The sequence below is a fragment of the Humulus lupulus genome, chromosome X (assembly GCF_963169125.1).
Source record: "Humulus lupulus chromosome X, drHumLupu1.1, whole genome shotgun sequence".
NCBI lineage: Eukaryota > Viridiplantae > Streptophyta > Magnoliopsida > Rosales > Cannabaceae > Humulus > Humulus lupulus.
In genome coordinates, this window is record NC_084802.1 from 124,317,325 (window position 1) to 124,337,190 (window position 19,866).

Below are 19,866 nucleotides of genomic sequence, written 5' to 3' on the forward strand. Positions count from 1 at the left end.
GGTTTGTCCATTTTCCTTCATTTTTCCCATTATTTTTATCGTTTCCATTGGGTTTCCCAAACCCACTGGCGGCTTTGGTGGGATCTTCTTACGACCCTTGGTCGTCTGTAGGTACCTTATCTTCGAGCTTGATGTACTGGTCTGCTCGGTCCCTAAATTCTTGGGTGCACTTTACCCCATTCTTCTGCAAACTGTTCCAGAGGGATGAATGGCGCTGTACTCCAGCAGTAAGTGCCATCATCTTCCCTTCATCGCCAACTGTCTTAGCCTCAACAGCTACTCACATAAAATGTTGGACATTCCCCTTCAGGGTTTCTCCCTCCTTCTGGAGTATCTCGACCAGCGTAAAACTTTCCCTAAAACTCCTTCATGAACATTTCCCAAGACACTATGTTGGCGGGAGGGAATTTGAAATACCACTCCTAAGCAGTATCGGACAAGGTGCCTGGAAAGATTCTGTATTGAGCGTCATCTGACACCTTCTAGATATCCATTTGTATCTCGAATTTATTTATGTGAGATACAGGGTCTTCTAATCTTGTGACGTTGGGAAAGACTAGCATCTTAAATCTTCTTGGAGTCTTCGCCATTGCTATTCTTTGTACAAACAGAGTGCCTCTTCTCCAATCGTATTCAATGTAGGATGTCCGGCTCCCTACTAGCTGCTGGACGACTTGATTCAATGCATCGAGCTGGGCATGTACAACGTCTAGTATTATTGGGGCAATCGGTGCTGGAGGGGCATACTCGTCATGTCTTTCTTGTCTGTCATAGAGAACATCCCTCAAATCCTCATCCCTACGCCTTTGTTCTCTAGCGCCCAGTCGATCAAAGACGTTAGGTTGCCTAGGCTGCCCCCCAACATTCTGCCTCATCGGCCGGTTCTCTCTTGGTGGGGGCTTCCGCTCTCCACCCCTATCTCCTTGCCTTCGGCCAATATTTCCTCTGCCGAAATCCACCTCATTGTAGTCATGGCCATCCCTAAAGTGTGACCGACTATGGTGCGACCTGCTGATTGCACTATTTCCCCCTCCCCTTGCTGACATATCTCAACCGTCAGGTGGAGGCTTGCGTTGGTCGGTAGGTCCCTGGGCATTATTATGTCGTGGGGGGCCCCTGACCGCAGAGCCTGATTCAACCCGCCTTCTTCCAGCAGAAGGATGTTGTCCCTTGCTCGGTGGATTTGGCTCCTCAGCAGTCTGGTGCCTAGGGCTTCAGGGAGGTTGCCCAACCCTATTCTTCCTTTGCTGCTGGGGATTGTCTCATTCAGCGTGAAAAGGTGGGTGCTGCTCAGGATCTTGAAATGGAATATCCTGTTGAGCAGCAGGGGGTTGCTCCGGCCTTTGAGGACTTGCCGGTTGAGGCAGAGTGTGCTGATGTTGTGGATGACCTGAATGTGGACCTTGTTGTGTTGGTACACTGGGTGGTTGATCCGGTTGAGAGACTGGTGCAGGCTATCCTCGGGCCAACTGAATGGCTGCCTCCAAAGCGGCAGTGGCGTCCCTCTGCCAGCGGTCCATATCGGCCTCCCGCTCATTCAATTCTTGGCGTTTCCTATCAATTTCTCTTTGCTGCAATGCCATCGTTTCAGCCACATTTTCCTGATTATCACTCAGATTGGCTAACTCCTCATGCAACACAATCAGTGTTGTCCTTAAGGTCTAAGAATCCATTTCCTCCTCTTCGAATTCCACTTGTGGCTCATCTTCAGCCACATTTTGTGGAGGAGGCTGGGTTGGTGCGGCACCAGAGGTTTGTCCAGTCTTTCTAGCTGTTTTTGCCACACAATCAATGAAAGCACCAAAATATTGACCCTCGAATTTTCAACGACACGGAGTCTATTAAAATGATAGAAATGAGATGAAATCAAGACAAAAAGATTTATAGTGGCTCGGCCCCAGTAAATGGTAATAACCTACATCCACTTAGTGTTCTTATTGATGTAGAATCCCAAGAACTGTGATCAATGAACTAAGGGTTCACGAGTTTCACAAACCTAGGATGAATACCAGTATGGTTGATAAAAACACTATATTTCTCTCTTAGAATTCTGAAGTTTAGTAAGTCCAATGGAAAAAAGTCCCTTCTCTTGAGCCCTTTGATTCTTATTTATATGCTCAAGGAGATTTTACATGGGTCGATGGGCTTTAATTACATTTAATACAGGTGTATCTAAATAATAATGGGAATTGCAATTATTACATAAATGCAAAATTACATATATAAAAAAAATGAAATGCTGCGACCAGACTGGTCGCCCTTAAAATATGATATATGTTGAGTGGATTCTCTTCTAGTCGATGGTCGAACAAATCATACTCACTTAAACAGTCACGTGTATCCCACGTGTAGGTTAATTATGCCATGTCATCAGGAAGTCCTTTTTTGGGTAAACAATTTTATATTTTCAAAAGAAACTTGTGTTAAGTCTATTAATGCTCACATTCCCTCAATATTATAAAATTTTCCAATATATTGCCTAGCTCAAATTATTGGGCGTATTCTTTAATTTCTTCTAGATCAATGGAAGGCCCAAAGAAATCTTACACTTGAAAATGGATTGGGCTTTATTATTTACGTTCACATTTCCTTTAATTTGAGTATGTCTCCCATTTTCTATGGGAACCAAATAAGGCAAAATTATAATAATAGGAATTTTTCTTTTAAATGCAATTTCACATTTGTGCCATGTTTTTATACACCTTTACAATGTCAAGCGTTTAGCTAATAACGTCTGAGTTTAGAGGTCAAATTGTATGTATAATGGGCTAGTAAAAGCATACAATAACTCTATTCATAATATATTACATAAAACATGGTTTTTTTCCAGATTAAACTGAAATATGAACGACGTAGGAAGTTTGCAAGAAACATCAAATTGGGAAAATATACTACAATCTTTGGGGATTGAGAAACTCGCAAATGATATTGAGACGGAGGATGTCGAGGGAAAGGTTTTGGACTCCCTTGAAGATTGGGAGGTTTTTTATTACACATACTCTTTGCGGGTAGGCTTCAGCATCCACAAAGCAGATGTAAGGAAAAAAAATGGGAACATCACCATGAGAAAATGGGTATGTTCAAAAGAAGGTTTCCGCAAAGACACGGAAATTGACAAGGCCGGTGAGAGCAAACGAAAAACATCTATTACTAGGACAGGTTGCCAAGCCAGTTTTCGACTGGTAATGATGAGAGATGATGCTTTGTGGATTTGCAAGGAATTCCAAACTTTGCACAACCATGACAAGGAAGCATTAGATGAGTTGCTATTTCTGAGATCAAACTGTTCCATGTCAAAATCCCTAGTTGCTCAAGTGAGATCAATGAACCAAGTTGGGATAAGAACTTCACACATCATTTCCCACTTGGCAATGCAATCTGGTGGGTACGAACGGATGCCTTGCCAGCTATGGGACGTTTACAAAACGAAAGAGAACAGATGTACAGATTTAGATGGTGCTTTGTGATATTTGGATTGTTTGTCAAAGAGGGATCAAAATTTCTTCATTCAATATCAATGTGACATGGAGAATAGATTGGGGAACCTATTCTGGGCGGACGGATATTTTCGATGGGACTTCGTCACATTCAGTGAGGTTATTGGATTTGACACACGGATAGTTGTCTGTCTCAAAAAGCAAGCAATTATAGGTTAATGTCTCCTCTTGTGGCTGGTAATGAACGTTGTACACTCTATCCTCATGTTGGAACTTTGACAAACTGTATGTAGAGTCCAAGAACTTTACTTAGCTAATTGTTTAGTAGTATTATAGTATGTTTAGTGTTATCTTTGTTACTATGGATTTTTGGTTCAGACCGGGAATTATTTGGACACTCATAGTAGTACTTATAGATTTTCTAAGTTTAACCTATAGTTTAAGAATATTAAGTATAACCTAAGGTTTGATTATATGACTGATAATTAAGGGTTATATTTATTATATTATAAGGTTTAGACATCAACCAATAGGATTTTAAGCACATGTTATGAATGGTGATTAAGGATTAAAGATTTTTGAGGATTTAATTTAATAAGGAGTAAAGTTTGAATGTTATAGGGTCAGTCAGCAGCTTTGAGTACGTTGAGGGCTTAGTCAAGGCTGTTAACTCCATTCAAACTTAGCTAAAAATGTGTAATTTCGTGTTTAAATATTCAGCATGTGCCGATATATCGCAGCTATAGGGGGCGATATGTCGCAGCACGTAGATACGGAAAACACGAATCGATGCACGGTCGCCTCGGGAACAATGGTCCAGGCAATATATCGCCTATAGGGGGCGATATATCGCCTCCTCCAACATGTTTTCAAATACTTTTGAATTCTTTTCCTTTCAGCCATTCAAACTCCTCCATAAGTCCAGCATCTTCTGAATGAGTCTTCAGCCTCTGCTGAACGATTATTCAAATGATTTTCACCTAAAAAGCCATTATTTTTATTCAAGTAAAATCAAGATACTTTCATTCCCAAACTCTATAAATAGGACCTAGTACCCATCCATTATTCACCATTTGCTCTAAGTTCAGAAGCTGCTAGTGTTAAGTGAGTGTGAGAGTGTAAACACCTGGTTTGGGAAAAACTATAAGCTTAAACATCATAAGCTTATCAAACACTTTGGGAAGTGAGTTCTATAGTATTTCGGTGGAGGTTAGATTGATCTTGCAAATCTTTGAGGTAACCAAAACTCTAGTTCCTTTCTGTATTATGTTTCCTTTCTCTTAGTCTTCTACTCAATTTCCTAACCTCATTCTTATTTGGTTAGGGAATCCAAGTTCTTAAGCACTTAAGTTGTGGTGAGCATATTTTCTTTTAATGGTTTAGTCTTCCTATTCTCTTTCATTTCATCTCCTTTCTTTAAGACTCACTCTTGTTCATTATGGTTTTAGGAGTGTTCCAAAAAGTCCCAACTCAGTCCATTTTTATCCCGGTAACTTTGGTAAGGAAAATAGGCTAGAATCTATATGTTTATGTTTATGCTATTTTATGTGTTATGTTTTCATATGTTATGAATATGTTATTGATGTGTATGTTGTAGGCTTGGGCATATGCCCTATTTGACTAACAAGACCCCAAAAAGATTGTGGGCATAAGCCTATTTAGCTGGTAGGACCCCACTAATCTCATGGGCATAAGCTTGTTTAGTCTATGGGACCCCAAGTAATAATGGCCATTATAATAAGTGAATTATGTGTTATGATATGTCTTTACGTTATTATGAAATTATGTTTATGTTTATGACTATGTGTTAGATTTTTCCTTGCTGGGCATTAGGCTCATTCCTTTCGTGACGCTTGGAGGATGTGTATCGATGGTGAATGGAGTCAAGGGGCCGAGCGTTATTCGATTCGAGGATGTAGTCTCCTTTTAAATTTTTATATGATTTTATGTGTATTTTCCGCACCAAATATGTAATGTCTTTTATTTTTAAATCATCTTTTGTTTTAAAAACAATGGGATCCCATAATCCTTCTTAGTATTCTGTTTGTTTGTAAATAACTCTCATTTTGCAAGTTACTCAATAAATTATGGTATTTTCGTAAAAATGTAAGTTTTATGTATAGTTTCGTTAATGGTCCAAATAGTCTAGAGTAGTGGGTCATTACACTGTACGAGAATGATTCACACTCTACAGAAAAGAAATAGTTATTTGAAATGGCTAGGCAGGCATCCCTCGCTTTGGATACAAACTTGCTGAGCTATTACGCTTCCAAGTTTGAGCGATCTTACACCAAAGCGAAACAAGAAGTGGCAACATGAACTGCAATGTTCAAGGATGCAGTTCCATTGGAATCAAACACTGGTAACAATGACTCGGGACCATATCAAACCTATGAAGAAAATAAAAACATTACTAGGGACCCAACACCTTGTAAAACTAAAGGATCATCCTATGCGAGAAACACTAGGGACAATGTTTCGATAGATATGTCGGATGGAGCCATTAAAACTAAAAGGAAGTGTTCGAACTATTATTCTGCAGACCACAATCGAAGAACATGCCCCCAGCTGGTCGGTCTACTGCCTTCCCACAGTCAACACCCCTCACCAAGTAAGAGAGCATAGCATTCGGTTAACTTCGACTAATCTAGATGACCATTGAACTTTCTGACAGAAAGATAGTGCAAAGTGACTAAGTGTCTATTTTCGTAGGTTTTCTGTCATACATAACAATTAAAGTGTTTTGTAATGGTTTAGGCTGCTGAATTAGTATAACAATTTCATTAATGTAAGTACCTAAGAGCAGATAAATAGTAGATTTGTTTCAATGGTAAAATATTATTGATTATGACATAGTTCAATCATATATGTAATATTTTAAAAAGGTAGATTAATATTAATCAAAGGACCAATCCTAAATATACGTTCCTTTTTTAGTGACGCTTCACTCTAATTGATAAAATTGGGTAACAAATTGATTGTAATCGTCTTCTTCTCTTTCTCTTCATTATATACCATGCGTATCACTATTATTGAAATTTCTTTAATTGTGCATTAACAAGTAAATTAATAAAAAAAAAAAAGGTCATCTTTACAATTAAAATGAAGGATTAAAAAAATTTGAAACAATTACAATTAATTAATACATATCGCGTAGACTTGAGCCTACTATCTATAATTACAGGATTTTAATAGTAAGTAACTTTATTAGCTTTTTTAGTTAATTGCTTAAAGTATATATGATTGTCACCAAATAGGAATAAAATCATTTCAACCATGTATAAAGCATAATATTAATATGAATTAGGTAATTGATTAGGAATAAAAAAACAAAAATATTTTCATTGTTACTACAACTCACCAAACTTGTTTATTACTATTACAAATATAGCAAAATTTTTCTATTAAGTAAACTAATAATATTGTTATCTTTGTCGTTAATTAGGAAAAAAAATAAGTGTTAATTAGTTTTGATTTTAGGGGTTTTTGTTGTTTTATTAAATTTTAACTACAATATTCAATACTACATACTCTAATATATTAATTGATCAATACTTTGTTTGTTGGTAACATAAATAAAATTTATTATATTAAATAAAATATCTTCATTACAAAATATATCTCAGGTGGCCCGAACATAACTTTGGGCCTAGTAAAAAATTTTCAATTTTATAGTTTATTTCACTATACTGGACCCTGTTCGTTTGGGCCATGCCCATGGACTCGGACGGGCCCATCAGCCTGTCTTAAACAGTATGTGTTGCAAAATATAAACAATGTGCAAAAGAGTAAGAACAATGTACCAAATCTACAGTCAATGTAGAAAAACAATAATTATGTGATGTAGCTGCAAATTACCAAAAGACCAAAAGTTAAAGATGTACAATTACCAGAAAACCAGCTACATCGTGTTACTATTCACATATAATAATATAAAACTGGTTGTACCCGATGGCTTGAATAGTAGAAACTATTGTGCAATGTGACAAACTACACTATTTACCCTTTGGCTTTTTTTTTACTAAACCGTTCCGTAAACGAAATATAATCCAAGGCCTTGTGTATGTATGTTTATATATATGCATGAATGTGTGTATATATATATAATTGTGTACATGTTTATATATATATATATTGATTTATTTTGTGTTCAATAACTTTAATGAAAGGGAAAACTTAGGTCTGTGTTTACTGATTGGGGTGTCTCTCTTGGCTTATTAATTGCAAAAGGCATGTCTCTTATTTGATGTTTTAATATTATTATACAATACAATTGTTAGAGGAGTTTGAATATCCTAAATATTCATCCATAGTGAAGTATATTCTAAGATACATATTGTGTGTTGCGGTAATAACGGAAGGTTATGAACTTGTGTGTATTAGTGAAATGGGTTCTGAGAAATTTGTGTGTTGTAGAGATATAAGGAAGAAATTTATTGTGTGATATTTGATTTTTTTTTTAACTATTCCTATGAGATGCTTTTATGGGCGCAAGTGTAGATCTCCTTTGCACTGGGATGGGTTGGGGAGAAACAGATTTTAGGCCCCGAGGCAGTTAGGGAAGCCAGTGAGGCAATCGAGAAAATTCACCAAAGGATGCTTACCTCTCAAAATAGGAAAAAGAGTTATGCGGACCTTAAGAGAAGGGACATCGAGCTTTCAGTGGGTGAGTTTGTGTTCTTGAGAGTCTCACTGATGAAAGGTGTTATGTATTTTGGAAAGAAAGGGAAGTTGAGCCCGAGATATATAGGTCCATTTGAGATTTTGGACAAAGTAGGGCAGGTTGCGTATCGTTTAGCACTGCCCCCAGCAATAGACGAAATACATAATGTCTTTCACATCTCGATGTTGCGTAAGTACATGTCAGATCCCTCTCATGTTCTAAGTTATGAGTCGTTACAGCTGAAGCAGGACCTGAATTATGATAAACAACTCGAGCATGTTATCGAAAGGGGAATCAAGGAACTGATATCCAAAAGGATTCCATTGGTTAAGGTCTTGTGGAAGAATAGAACGGAACGAGAAGCAACATGGTAGTTGGAGGAAGGCACGAGAGAATTATTTGGTAAGAAAGAATTTCGGGACGAAATTCCTTTTAAGAAGGGTACATTGTAGCGCATCGAATTTTTTATTTTATTTTATTAATATGTGCTTTAATTTTTTTTTATTAATTGTTAAGTGTTAGGAAATTATTTTTATTATTGTTTGAATTATTTTGTAGAAATTGTGCAAATATAATTGTTAATTGTTTTATTTATTTATTAATTTAATTTGTGAATAAAATGAGTTTTGATTGAATGCACCAAGATGCATGGTAAGTACACAACATTTTTTTTCTTTTATTAGTTTATTTAATTTAATTAAAAAAGAGAAAAATAAATAAAAAAAAGAAGAGTGGTGGACGGCAAGAGAGTGGGAAATGAAGGATTACATTTCCTTTTTAATTTGGGTGATTTTTAGCTATAAAGGGAAGAGGAGTAGTCATCTTTATGCACTCTTTATATTTCCCCTAATTAAGAAAAATCAAATAAAAATAAAATGAATGAAAATAATTAAAAAGAGGGAAACTTACCCATTTCCCACTAGGCTAGACTATTTTCTCTAAGTTAGATAAAAAGGAAAGAAAGAAAATAGAAGAGCATTTTTTTCTCCTTGAGCTGGAGTGAAAGAGAGAAGAGAGAGAAGGAGAGAGCAGGAGAACTAGAGGGAGAGAGAAGAGAAAGAAGGAGAAGAGAAGAGGAGGATTTCGAAGGTCTTAGGTAAGTGTTCTTAAGTTTGTAGTTTAAAGTCTCTAAGATATATCGTTCTTTTCTTGATGCTAAGAACTCCCTCCTCTTTGTTTTGATTTTCGAAATCCTTACAAGAGTTTGATCAAAGGTGGTGGCCATTGTTTTGGTCCTTGTGTTCTAGCAAGAGAGGTAATGGGTAAACCTCTTTTTTTCTTATGGTTTTGTTGTTCTTATCTTTTGTTTCTTGTGGTTTTGAGAATATTGTTTAAGAATGATGATACATTGTTTTGTTCTCCTTTGATTTGTTGGTTGATAGATTCTATTGATTTTGGGATGAAGGTTTGTTTTGTTTGATGCATGAAGGATTTGGCATAGGTGTGTGGGTTATGATTTTATGTGCTTGTGTGTTTGGGCGTGTGGTGTATATAGGCAAGCATGATTAGAGATTTTGGTCATACATAAAATCTAAAATCTTATGGTTATGTTTTCATTGTTATTTTGAATCTAAGGGTTTATGTAATAAGGATGATGATGTATACATGAAAGGGTATTATTGTTGATGAATCATTAATTTATCTTACTCTTGGAGAACATGTTGAGGTTATGTGCTCTTGTATTTTTGTTCGGGTTCATATGTTTATTTATATTGTTGGTAAACATGCTTATGCGTTTGGGGTAAGTTTTTAATATGTGGGAATTGTGATTCATGGGGTTTCGGCCTATAGGGTGTGATGCATGTTGTGTTGTTTTTATTTTGTGTCACTTATACATGTTAGGAACATGCTAGGTTAATTGGTTAAATGAAGGGTTTGTCTTGAATCTTTTATAAATTGATATATTAGTGATTTCATGAAGGTTATGGATTGAGTTTTGAGAAGCATGAATTTAAAATTAATTCTATGATGAATTATGCTTGCTGATTTTTGTGTATAATTGGTGAGTAAATTAGTAAAACAATGATATGCATGCATAAGTGATGTCCCAAATGATGTGTTGATTTTATGTAAATAAAATGGTATTTTAAATCACATTTAAAATGGTATTTTTACTCAATTTATACCTACAAATATTTTTTTTATTTTATGAAGAAAATATAATTTTTAATCCAAGTTTATGATTTTTGAGAAATTAAATCACTACTACAAAAATACCCTTTTAGGATACTTTTTTAGGGCACTCACCTAAATGCGAGCCCTAAAAACAACTCCTGGACTTTTTAGGGGTCACAGAGCAAGTCCTAAAAACTATGTGTGTCCTAAAAGTTTGATTTTTTTTTTAACAAACACCTCCTGGACTTTTTAGGACACTCATTGTGTCTTAAAAGTTTGAATTTTAAAAAATCACAAATTCCCTCAAATTACTCAATAATATAAATAAAACACAAAAATCACTCTCTCTCTCCTCTGTTCACTCCCTCTCCCGAAGCTCCCTCTCCCGAAGCTCCCTCTCTTTAGCTCGTCTCTGCCAAGGCCAAACGGTTTCCTTGTCGTCGCCGCTGAACGCCACGCGCCGCCCCAATCAACACGCTGCCCCCCGAAACCTCTAGTCCCCGGAGCTCAGCCCTTCACGCGCGGCCTAAGGCCCTCAAAGTGCTTGTCGAAGTTTCTACGATTTCTGGTTTTTCCAAACTTTCCGAACACTTTTCGACCACCTCGAGCCACCACAAGATGAACCACCACCACCACCATATTCCTTGCATCTTGGGCTTCAAAACCCACTAAAAAATTAGACCCAATGGGCACCGTGGAGTGGTAGCGCCACCACTTACTCCAGCTATTCTTTTAGGGCTCGCGTTACTTCTTTTAGGGCTCGCAAAAATTCTTTTAGGACGCTCTCAAATAGAGGACTCACACCCCGCGAGTCCTAATAAGCCTTTTTTGTAGTAGTGAATAGTTGCTGGAAGTTTTGGTTAAAAATAAGAAATGTCTTTTAGATGAAAGAAATAATGTGTGTATATTGAAATAAATTATTACCCTAAATTATGTATATGTTAAATTGATATTTTTAAAATGTAACCATGAATTTTCACGTTATTATTAAGTGCGTTTTTCTCTATTTTTAATGAGAACATGTTTGGGTTAAATTCACTTTTTAATTTTAAACAAAATAAATAGTTGCTGAAAGTTTATGTTAATTAAGTTTAAAATAATTATTTTGTTTAAAAATAATGGGTTTATACTTCATAAATTAAGTTTTAAATAATACAAGTAAAAATATATTTTTTCCCAGACTTAAAATTATATTTTTCTCACACTTAATCTTGTAATTTTGTTAATTTAAAGTAAATGCTATTTTTTCTAAATGAAACATGAAATTTTATAAGCACTTCTAAATAATTTCAAGTTTTGTTGTTTCTAAGCGATTTAGAATAATAAATGTCATTATTATTTTATAAGAAATTTAAAGGGGTTAAATGAATTTGTTTAATCAACTTTGAGACTTAAGTAGATAATGGTAAAAGAGTATGTTGCCGAATTTTTCTTGAAAATGTTAGAAATGAGCATGCAGGAAATATCGTTTTTAACATCACTTTTTAACCCAAGTATGCATGTCGCATGAAAATGTACTTTTACATTCAAATACATGCATATTATTCAACCATATATTTTTACTTGGAAACCATGCATGGATGATAGGTAGAATTTGCATTATTCTTTTGTGATTCTATGTGAAAAATGTGCATGTTTGGAAATTATGTATAATTTGCACCATGTGTGCATGGCCCATGCACGCATGGGGTATATGTGTTGGGCACGAGAAATCTCATGTGATGCTAAAGAGTACTATTTGATTATGATTATAGACTCGTTGTGAAGTTTGTTCCATTTTTTCTTTGCTCGGACCTTAGGTAAGGAAGTTAGATAGAATCTTTATATTTATGCTATGAAACGGTAAGGTTGGTTTGTATGAGGATAAAGATATGCTATGTATGATGATGTACCATGTGATATGAAGTATGAAATTTTATTTTGAGATGATATGATGAATTTGATGAATCATGTATTTCCTTTGTGTTGATATGATTGGATTGCATGTGTTTTGTATGTTGTATGAATAAACAAATGGTTGTTAACGTGTTGAAAGCGACACAACAAAGGGGTTACTAAGGATATAAGACGTAACCCGAGTTACTAGGGTATGACGTACTCATAGGGCGAACGCGCCGAGGTTATTCAAGGACCAAAGCCTCCTGCTTACCTCAAGATGTGACATTGACAAGAGAGGGGGCCATGTTCACAAGGATGTGATCTGATGATGATGTTTGAATATGCTGATGATGTGTGAATGTGATGATGATGTATGATGTATGATGATGACGTTTATGAATGATGTATCATGATGATGTTTAAGTATGATATATGATGATGTATGGATAAGATATTGTATGAGTCTTACGATGTGATTATGTTATTTGGTGTGTTTTCTTTGTATGCTGCTTGTACTTCCTTATGGGGCTTTTAGCTCACCCCTTTACTTTCTCCTTTCAGATAATAAATAGGGTTTCTCTTTGGCACGCGCTGAGATGTGAGGAGTTCCAATGTCAGAGTGTTTATGGCGTGGGGGTATCCTATGGACGAATAAACTATCAACTTTAACGCCGAATTTTAAAGAATGATGTTATGTACTTAAATTTTAAAACTATCAGTGGGACTTAAACTTTATTTATTTTAAATGTTGCATAAGTACTCTTATTTATATTTTAAACTATTGGGCCCAACTTGCATGTTTTATCAAGGCCCTACTGGATTTCATATGTTAAGTGGTTTTCCTCTATAATTTTATGAGTATGTGGAGACGTTTTGCAAAGTAGTAGTTTAGGACGTTTTACAATAATTTTAAAATGCAATTGTTATAATATATATTATGTAATTGAAATAAAAATATTTTAGTCCTTTTAAAAGTAAATTTAATTAAAATTTATATGTTTTTTAAAAGGAAATTTAATTTATATGTTTATATACTACTTTTATCATATATAAGGTATTATTTTGATATTAATTAAAAGTAGTATGCTATTTGAGACTAGCTTAACGTCCAATGTCGTACAACTATGCTGTGGAGAAAACAAATGTAGTTGTATTGTGGGGAAAAGCAGCACCAGAGGCACTGGAAGGGGAAGATATGGTCGACACTGCGGATTTGAGAAATTAGATGTTTATATTAAACAATTACTTTAATTAATATATTATTATATACATGGAGATTAGTTTTGTAATCTGAACGAATTATTATTTTTTTACATATTTAATTTGGATACTATTGTTGTTATGAATTTAAAAATATTATTTAAAAAAATTATATTTTCTTTTAATAAATTTATTTTTTATTTATAAAAATCCATCAGGAGCAACTTTTATCGCCCCTAATAATACAACATTATGGGTGATTTTCTATTATTATGGGTGAAAATTGATTCTGGGAGCACCTTTTTTTTTGGGCGACTGACAAAGTATTAGGGGCGACATTATCATCACTAATAATACATATTAGCATCGACTCATTAGGGGCGACTTTTGGCTTTATTAAGGACGACATTCATCGCCCCTAAAAGTATTTTTTGTCGTAGTGACATGCATAGCCTAATCTTAGTAGTTAGAGTTATGATTGATGATTCAGTTACTCAAATCCAAATATTTGTTAGCATAAATCAAGTAACTACTAATTCCTTGATTAAAGGGAATGTAAAGAACTCTAGTTTCCCTATATATAAATGGGGTCACAAGAGCATACAAGATGATTCCTAATCTTTATAAGTAGAGGTTATGCGATAAAGTAGACATAATTCAACTCTCTAGTGGATATATAGGTTATCTTATGAGAGTTATGACTTATGAGTCGTGTGTCTCGTATTAATTTTTTATTTTCATTTCTTTAATTCATAACAAAATGGTGTGATAGTTTCTCCACTTTTGTTTAATGAATTCTACCGTCAACACAAACCCACTCGAATTGGCTTCATGATCGGATACAAGAAGATCAATAACAACATTTTGTATTTTCCTTGGTGACTCCTGTAACACCCCACATCACTATGGCTGCTTCCTGGAATGGCGACTGGCCCTACAAACTAACAGAAGTCTTTCCAGCGCAGCGTGCGAGTGAGGACAAAGCACGCTAGAAAGACTTGTGTTAGTTTGTAGGGCCAGTCGTCATTCAAGGAAGCAGCCATAGTGACGTGGGGCATTACAAATGGTATAAGAGCCTTGACCCAGCCGGAGGTGTGGCCGACGGGGACATCAGACCCCTAAGGGGGGTGATTGTGACAGTCAAAATCCTGTGATCTGCAAGGGGAAAGACCAGGTAAAAGTTGTGCAATCCCACACCGCCTGGGGAAGGTCAAGTGTGATGATTGTAAGACTGTGTAGGTATGAGACTACACAATTGAAAATGGCTTAAATGGATTGATGAGTACTACCTATGCCAACAAGATGCATATTCTTTTCGGTAGCCTATCACGTGAGAACTCCAAAGTTAAGCATGCTTGACCTGGAGTAGTCTCATTATGGGTGACCTCCTGGGAAGTTTTCCCAGGAAGCATGCGAGTGAGGACAAAGCACGCTGGAAAGACTCGTGTTGGTTTGTAGGGCCAGTCATCATTCCAGGAAGCAGCCATAGTGACGTAGGACATTACAACTCCTTAGTTTCTTAGCACTCAAAGAAGCAACCAATAGTACTTTCCAAGAGTGCGGCTGAAGAACAAAACACATAACACTTGCAGCCATAGCTAGTGAAATTATTACTTGGTTCATGCACTACTACAAAAAAGACTTTTCTCTACGGTTTTTTTCATTAATATACTGCAGTTTTTGGGAGCACCAAGAACCGCAGTGTTTGAGACCGCAAAGAAAAGTAATAAACAAACCGCAGAGAAAAGTGTTCTTTTTCTCTGTGGTTTTGTTAACAAAACTGCGGAGAAATCATTTGTTTTTTTTTAATTTTTGGACATGCTTCTTTATATATTTTTTCTATTCTGTTTATATTACCTAATTTTATTAATTATTATTATATTTTCAATTCTGTTTATATTACCTAATTTTGATTTTTTTTTTTATCAAGAAGAATAAAAGGCTTGAGTGCTGGTTTTTCCCTCTCCCATGGCGAAGAAGAAGAAACCACTACGGAAGCCAGTTTCTCCAGTAGGAGAGCAAGATCAACAGTTGAATCTGGAAGAGCGGCTGCCAATTGATGGCCTGGACAACAATCGAGTGGAGGAAGACAAAGAATTTGTTGTAATAGGGGTAGATGAAGAAGGAACTGAAGGAGTTGGGGATCGTCATTTTGACGAGATCTCAGGGTTGGGAGATTTGGATCCTCAAGAAGTTCAGTCCGAGGGGATAGAACAGGCTGGGTCGACCTCTAAACAAATGTCGTGGGCAGACAAGGTGGATGCGAATGACTATCAAGCTTCTGCTCATAAGCAATGGCAGAAATTCCAGGCTGGTAATCTCTCATTTTCATATCAGAAGCTTGAATTCACTGAACCAATATTTAGAGAAGGACGGAAGTTTGCTCAAATCGATGCTGAGGAGGTTAAAATGCAATCCGCAAATTGGAGTTCGGCAGTGATATGCATGGTGTTAGGTGCCAACCCACCTATGGCTGTCTTTGAAGGATTCATCAAGAGGGTTTGGGGTCACCTAGGGATAGCTCAGATAGCTAGAATGACGATGGGTCTCACTATGGTAAAGTTCAATGATGATGCTACAAGAGATCATGTCCTTGAACATGGCCTTATCCATTTTGATAGAAAACCGATTATAGTTCGGCCATGGACGGCGGATTTGAGTGCAGTTTGTCTGGTTCGCACTGTTCCCCTTTGGATTCCCCTTCAAGATTTGGGGCTCCAATATTGGGGTAGCAAATGTCTCAGTGCTTTAGTGAGCACCATAGGTAGGCCGATAATGGTAGACAAGTTTACAAGGGAACGGTCTCGTGTTCAATTTGCTCGAGTTTTGGTGGAGATGGAAATTACGGATAATCCTCCGAAAAGCATTCAGTTCATTAATGAACATGGTCAGATCATGGAGCAGGGGGTTGAGTATGAGTGGCTACCGATAAAGTGTAAAACCTGTGCTGGCTTTGGGCACTCAATGGCAGAATGTAGGAAAGAGAAGAAAGTTCAATGGGTCAGGAAAGCAACAGAGCCCCAAACGGAGGAGGAGCAGGGACCTGGAGAACATCAGGTTGGACAGTTGGAAGAAGATGTGGTTCAGGCGAGTTCGGGAAAAAGCAAAGATCAGGTAAAGCCAGATGAGTCTTTTCTCTCAGGCGATGAGACTAGGGCTGAAACTAATGTTAGAGGTAAGGTTATTCAACCGTGGCGAACCCCAAAACGCGTTGCTGCTCATGCTAAGGAGGGACAGAGATTAGTCACTCATGCTCATAATGCTGGTCATAAAAACAAGAATCTGAACAAGTTTGAAGTTCTTCAAGAATCAGTGGTGATTAACAAGGAAGGCAGTTCCAATCCTAACTCCTCCAATGGATAGCTACAATATCTTAAGTTGGAATATTAGAGGGCTAAATAAAGTCAATAAACATAGCCCAGTTAGTGCTTTATGTAGTAGATACAAAGTGGGAATTTGTGGTCTTTTAGAGACTAAACTGAGGGGTTGTAAAATAAGTAAATTCATGGAAAGCCATTTTCCGAACTGGGATTATCACACTAGTTCCATCATGAAGGTCATATCTTAGTTATGTGGAGAAGATTGTTTGTTAAAACCATCATCTTAGAGGAATCCTCTCAAGTAGTTCACTGTCTGGTGAAGGTGATGGGAGTGCAGCAAGAGTTTGGGGTCACCTTTGTTTATGGTCTCAATTCGATTGAGGGTAGGAGGTGTCTTTGGGAAGGGTTACAAAGACCTTATCACATGCCTAAAGCCTGGCTATATCTAGGGGATTTTAATGCCCCTTTTTCAGGCAAGGACAGATCTGGAGGCAAGGCTGTTTCAGACTCTGAATTAACTGATTCTTTAAACTGGCTGGCAGGTGCTCATGTTGAACCTCTACGGAATATTGGCTCCTATTTTACGTGGTCTAATAACCAAGAGGGTGCGGCAAGGATATATTCGAAAATAGACCATGCTTTGAGCAATGAAAAGTGGCTTGATTTGTTTTCTCAATCTACAGCTATATTTAGGTGGGAAGGCATCTCTGATCATTGCTCTTGTCTGGTTAGCATTCAGAATTCTGAGAAGTTGGGTTCCAAACTTTTTCGATTTTACAATTACTGGGCGGATCACATTGATTTCTCTGAGTTGGTGTTAAAAAGCTGGAGAGGCCCAATTACAGCTTCTGGTATAAATGCGATTTTTCTCAAGCTGTTGAGGCTAAAACATTGCCTGAAAATTTTTAATAAGGACAGAGTAGGCGATTTACAAGCTAACTATCATAAGGCCAAAGATTCTTATCAAGTAGCTCAGCTACAAGCTCAAGCTCATCCCCATGATTCTTGTTATCAAGAGGCTGAGAGGACTGCAGCAGGGGAGTTTTCTGTTCAGGATAGGTTATATCAGAGCTTTTTAATTCAGAGGAGTGAAATAACTTGGTTAAGACAAGGTGATTTGAACACCTCTTTTTTTCATGTGTTTTTAAAGAAGCGTAAAGCTGAGAATGGGATAGTCTCTTATATGACGGAGGAAGGGCAGTTAATTGATAATTATACTGAAGTGGTCTCTCATTTTTTGGGTCATTTCAGAGCTTATTTAGGCAGTCCAAGCTTAGCTTCAGGCAGGGTTAATATCCAGCATATTGAGTTAGGTCCGAACCTTTTAGTTGAGCAGCAAGTATTGCTTTTGAGACCTTTCTCTAAGAAGGAAATTCGGGAGGCTTTATTTAGTATTCCAGTTACTAAATCCCAAGGTCCTGATGGGTATGGTTCTGGCTTCTTCAAAGCTGTCTGGAGTAATATAGGTGAAGAGGTTTGTTCTGCTATCTCTGACTGTTTTGAGTCTGGCAGTTTCCCATCTAAGCTTCATGAAACAACCCTTTCATTGATTCCTAAGATTGCTAATCCTTCCCGGGCTGTCGACTATAGGCCTATAGCTTGCTGCTCAACGCTGTATAAATGCATGGCTAAGTTGATTTGTAAGAGGTTGGCTCTTGTTCTGCCTGTTATTGTTCAATCCAATCAGAGAGCTTTCATACAAGGTCGTTCTATAGCCCACAATATCATGATCTGTCAAGACCTTATTAAAAATTATGGGAGAGTTTCCACTTCTTCGAGATGCGCCATAAAGATAGATCTGAGCAAGGCTTATGATACTGTAGATTGGTTGTTTCTTGAAGACTTGTTAAAAGCGTTAAAGTTCCCCATGAAGTTCATAGGCTGGGTTATGTCTTGTGTTAGGAATACCACCTATTTTCTAGTGATGAATGGTAGAATTCAAGGCAAGTTTAAAGGGGAGAAGGGGCTGAGACAAGGTGATCCTATGTCACCTCTTTTATTTGTTTTCATCATGGAGTATCTGTCTAGAAGTCTTCAACATGCAGCGCTTAACTCCCTCTTTCGTTTTCATCCGATGTGCAAGAGTCTCAAGCTCATCAACTTGTGTTTTGCGGACGACTTGCTTATTTTCTGCAAGGGTACACTCCCAGCTGTTAGGAGTGTTAAGAGGGTTCTTGATGATTTTGCTAATGCCTCTGGTTTGAACATCAATGCTGGTAAATCTCAAATTTTTTTCGGAGGAGTCTATTTCGGACAGAAACAGGATCTCTCAAGAGATTAACCTTTCAGTGGGTTCCTTTCCCCTAAGGTACCTTGGGGTTCCAATGAGGCCTTCAAAATGGAAACATGCAGATTGTGAGGTGTTAATTCAAAAGTTTAGGTTGAAGATTCAGAACTTGGCTAGTAGACATCTCTCCTTTGCTGGCCGGATTCAACTTATAAAATCTGTCTTACTTACTTGGGCTTCGTAATTACTGGATGTCTATTTTTGTTTTTCCCCAAAGTGTAGTCAAGGAAATAGAAAGACTTTGTAGAGGGTTTATGTGGGGCGTTTCTGGGCAGAGGAGTAAATTACACATCCCTTTTTGGAAAAAGGTTTGCCTTCCTAAAACTTATGCTGGCTTGGGTTTTAGAGATGGATCTTTGTGGAACCGGTCTATTCTGGCTAAGTACATTTGGGCCTTATCCTCCAAACCAGACTTACTGTGGGTTAAGTGGATTAACTCCATTTACTTGAAAGATAAGAACTTCTGGAACTATGAATTATAGGGTGATTGTAGCTGGTACTGGCGGAAATTATGTCATCTGAAGAATTACTTCAGTTCAGCTGCCATTTCAGCTGCTGGTATGAAGAGGAAGTTTCTGTCTTCGAAGCTGTATAATAGTCTTCTGATTCAGCAAAAAGTTGAGTATTCTCGGACTGTTTGGAGCAAAATTATCCTTCCTAAACACAGGTTTATGCTTTGGCAGGTGGTTAACTCTCAGTTACTAACTAGGGATAACCTAAATAGGCTGCATATTCCTTTGAACTCATTGTCTTGCCCGGTCTGTGATTGCTATCAGGAAAGTCATGCTCATTTGTTTTTTGAATGTAGCCTCTCCTCTCGGCTGGTAGATATTATATTCAAATGGTTGGGATTTGCAGCTTGGCCTTTGGATTTTAATTGCTGGCTGGTTTGGCTTACAAGGGCTAGGAGTGGTACTAAGTCTAGTATAGTTAACATGGTGTTTGCAGCAGTCATTTACAGCTTAT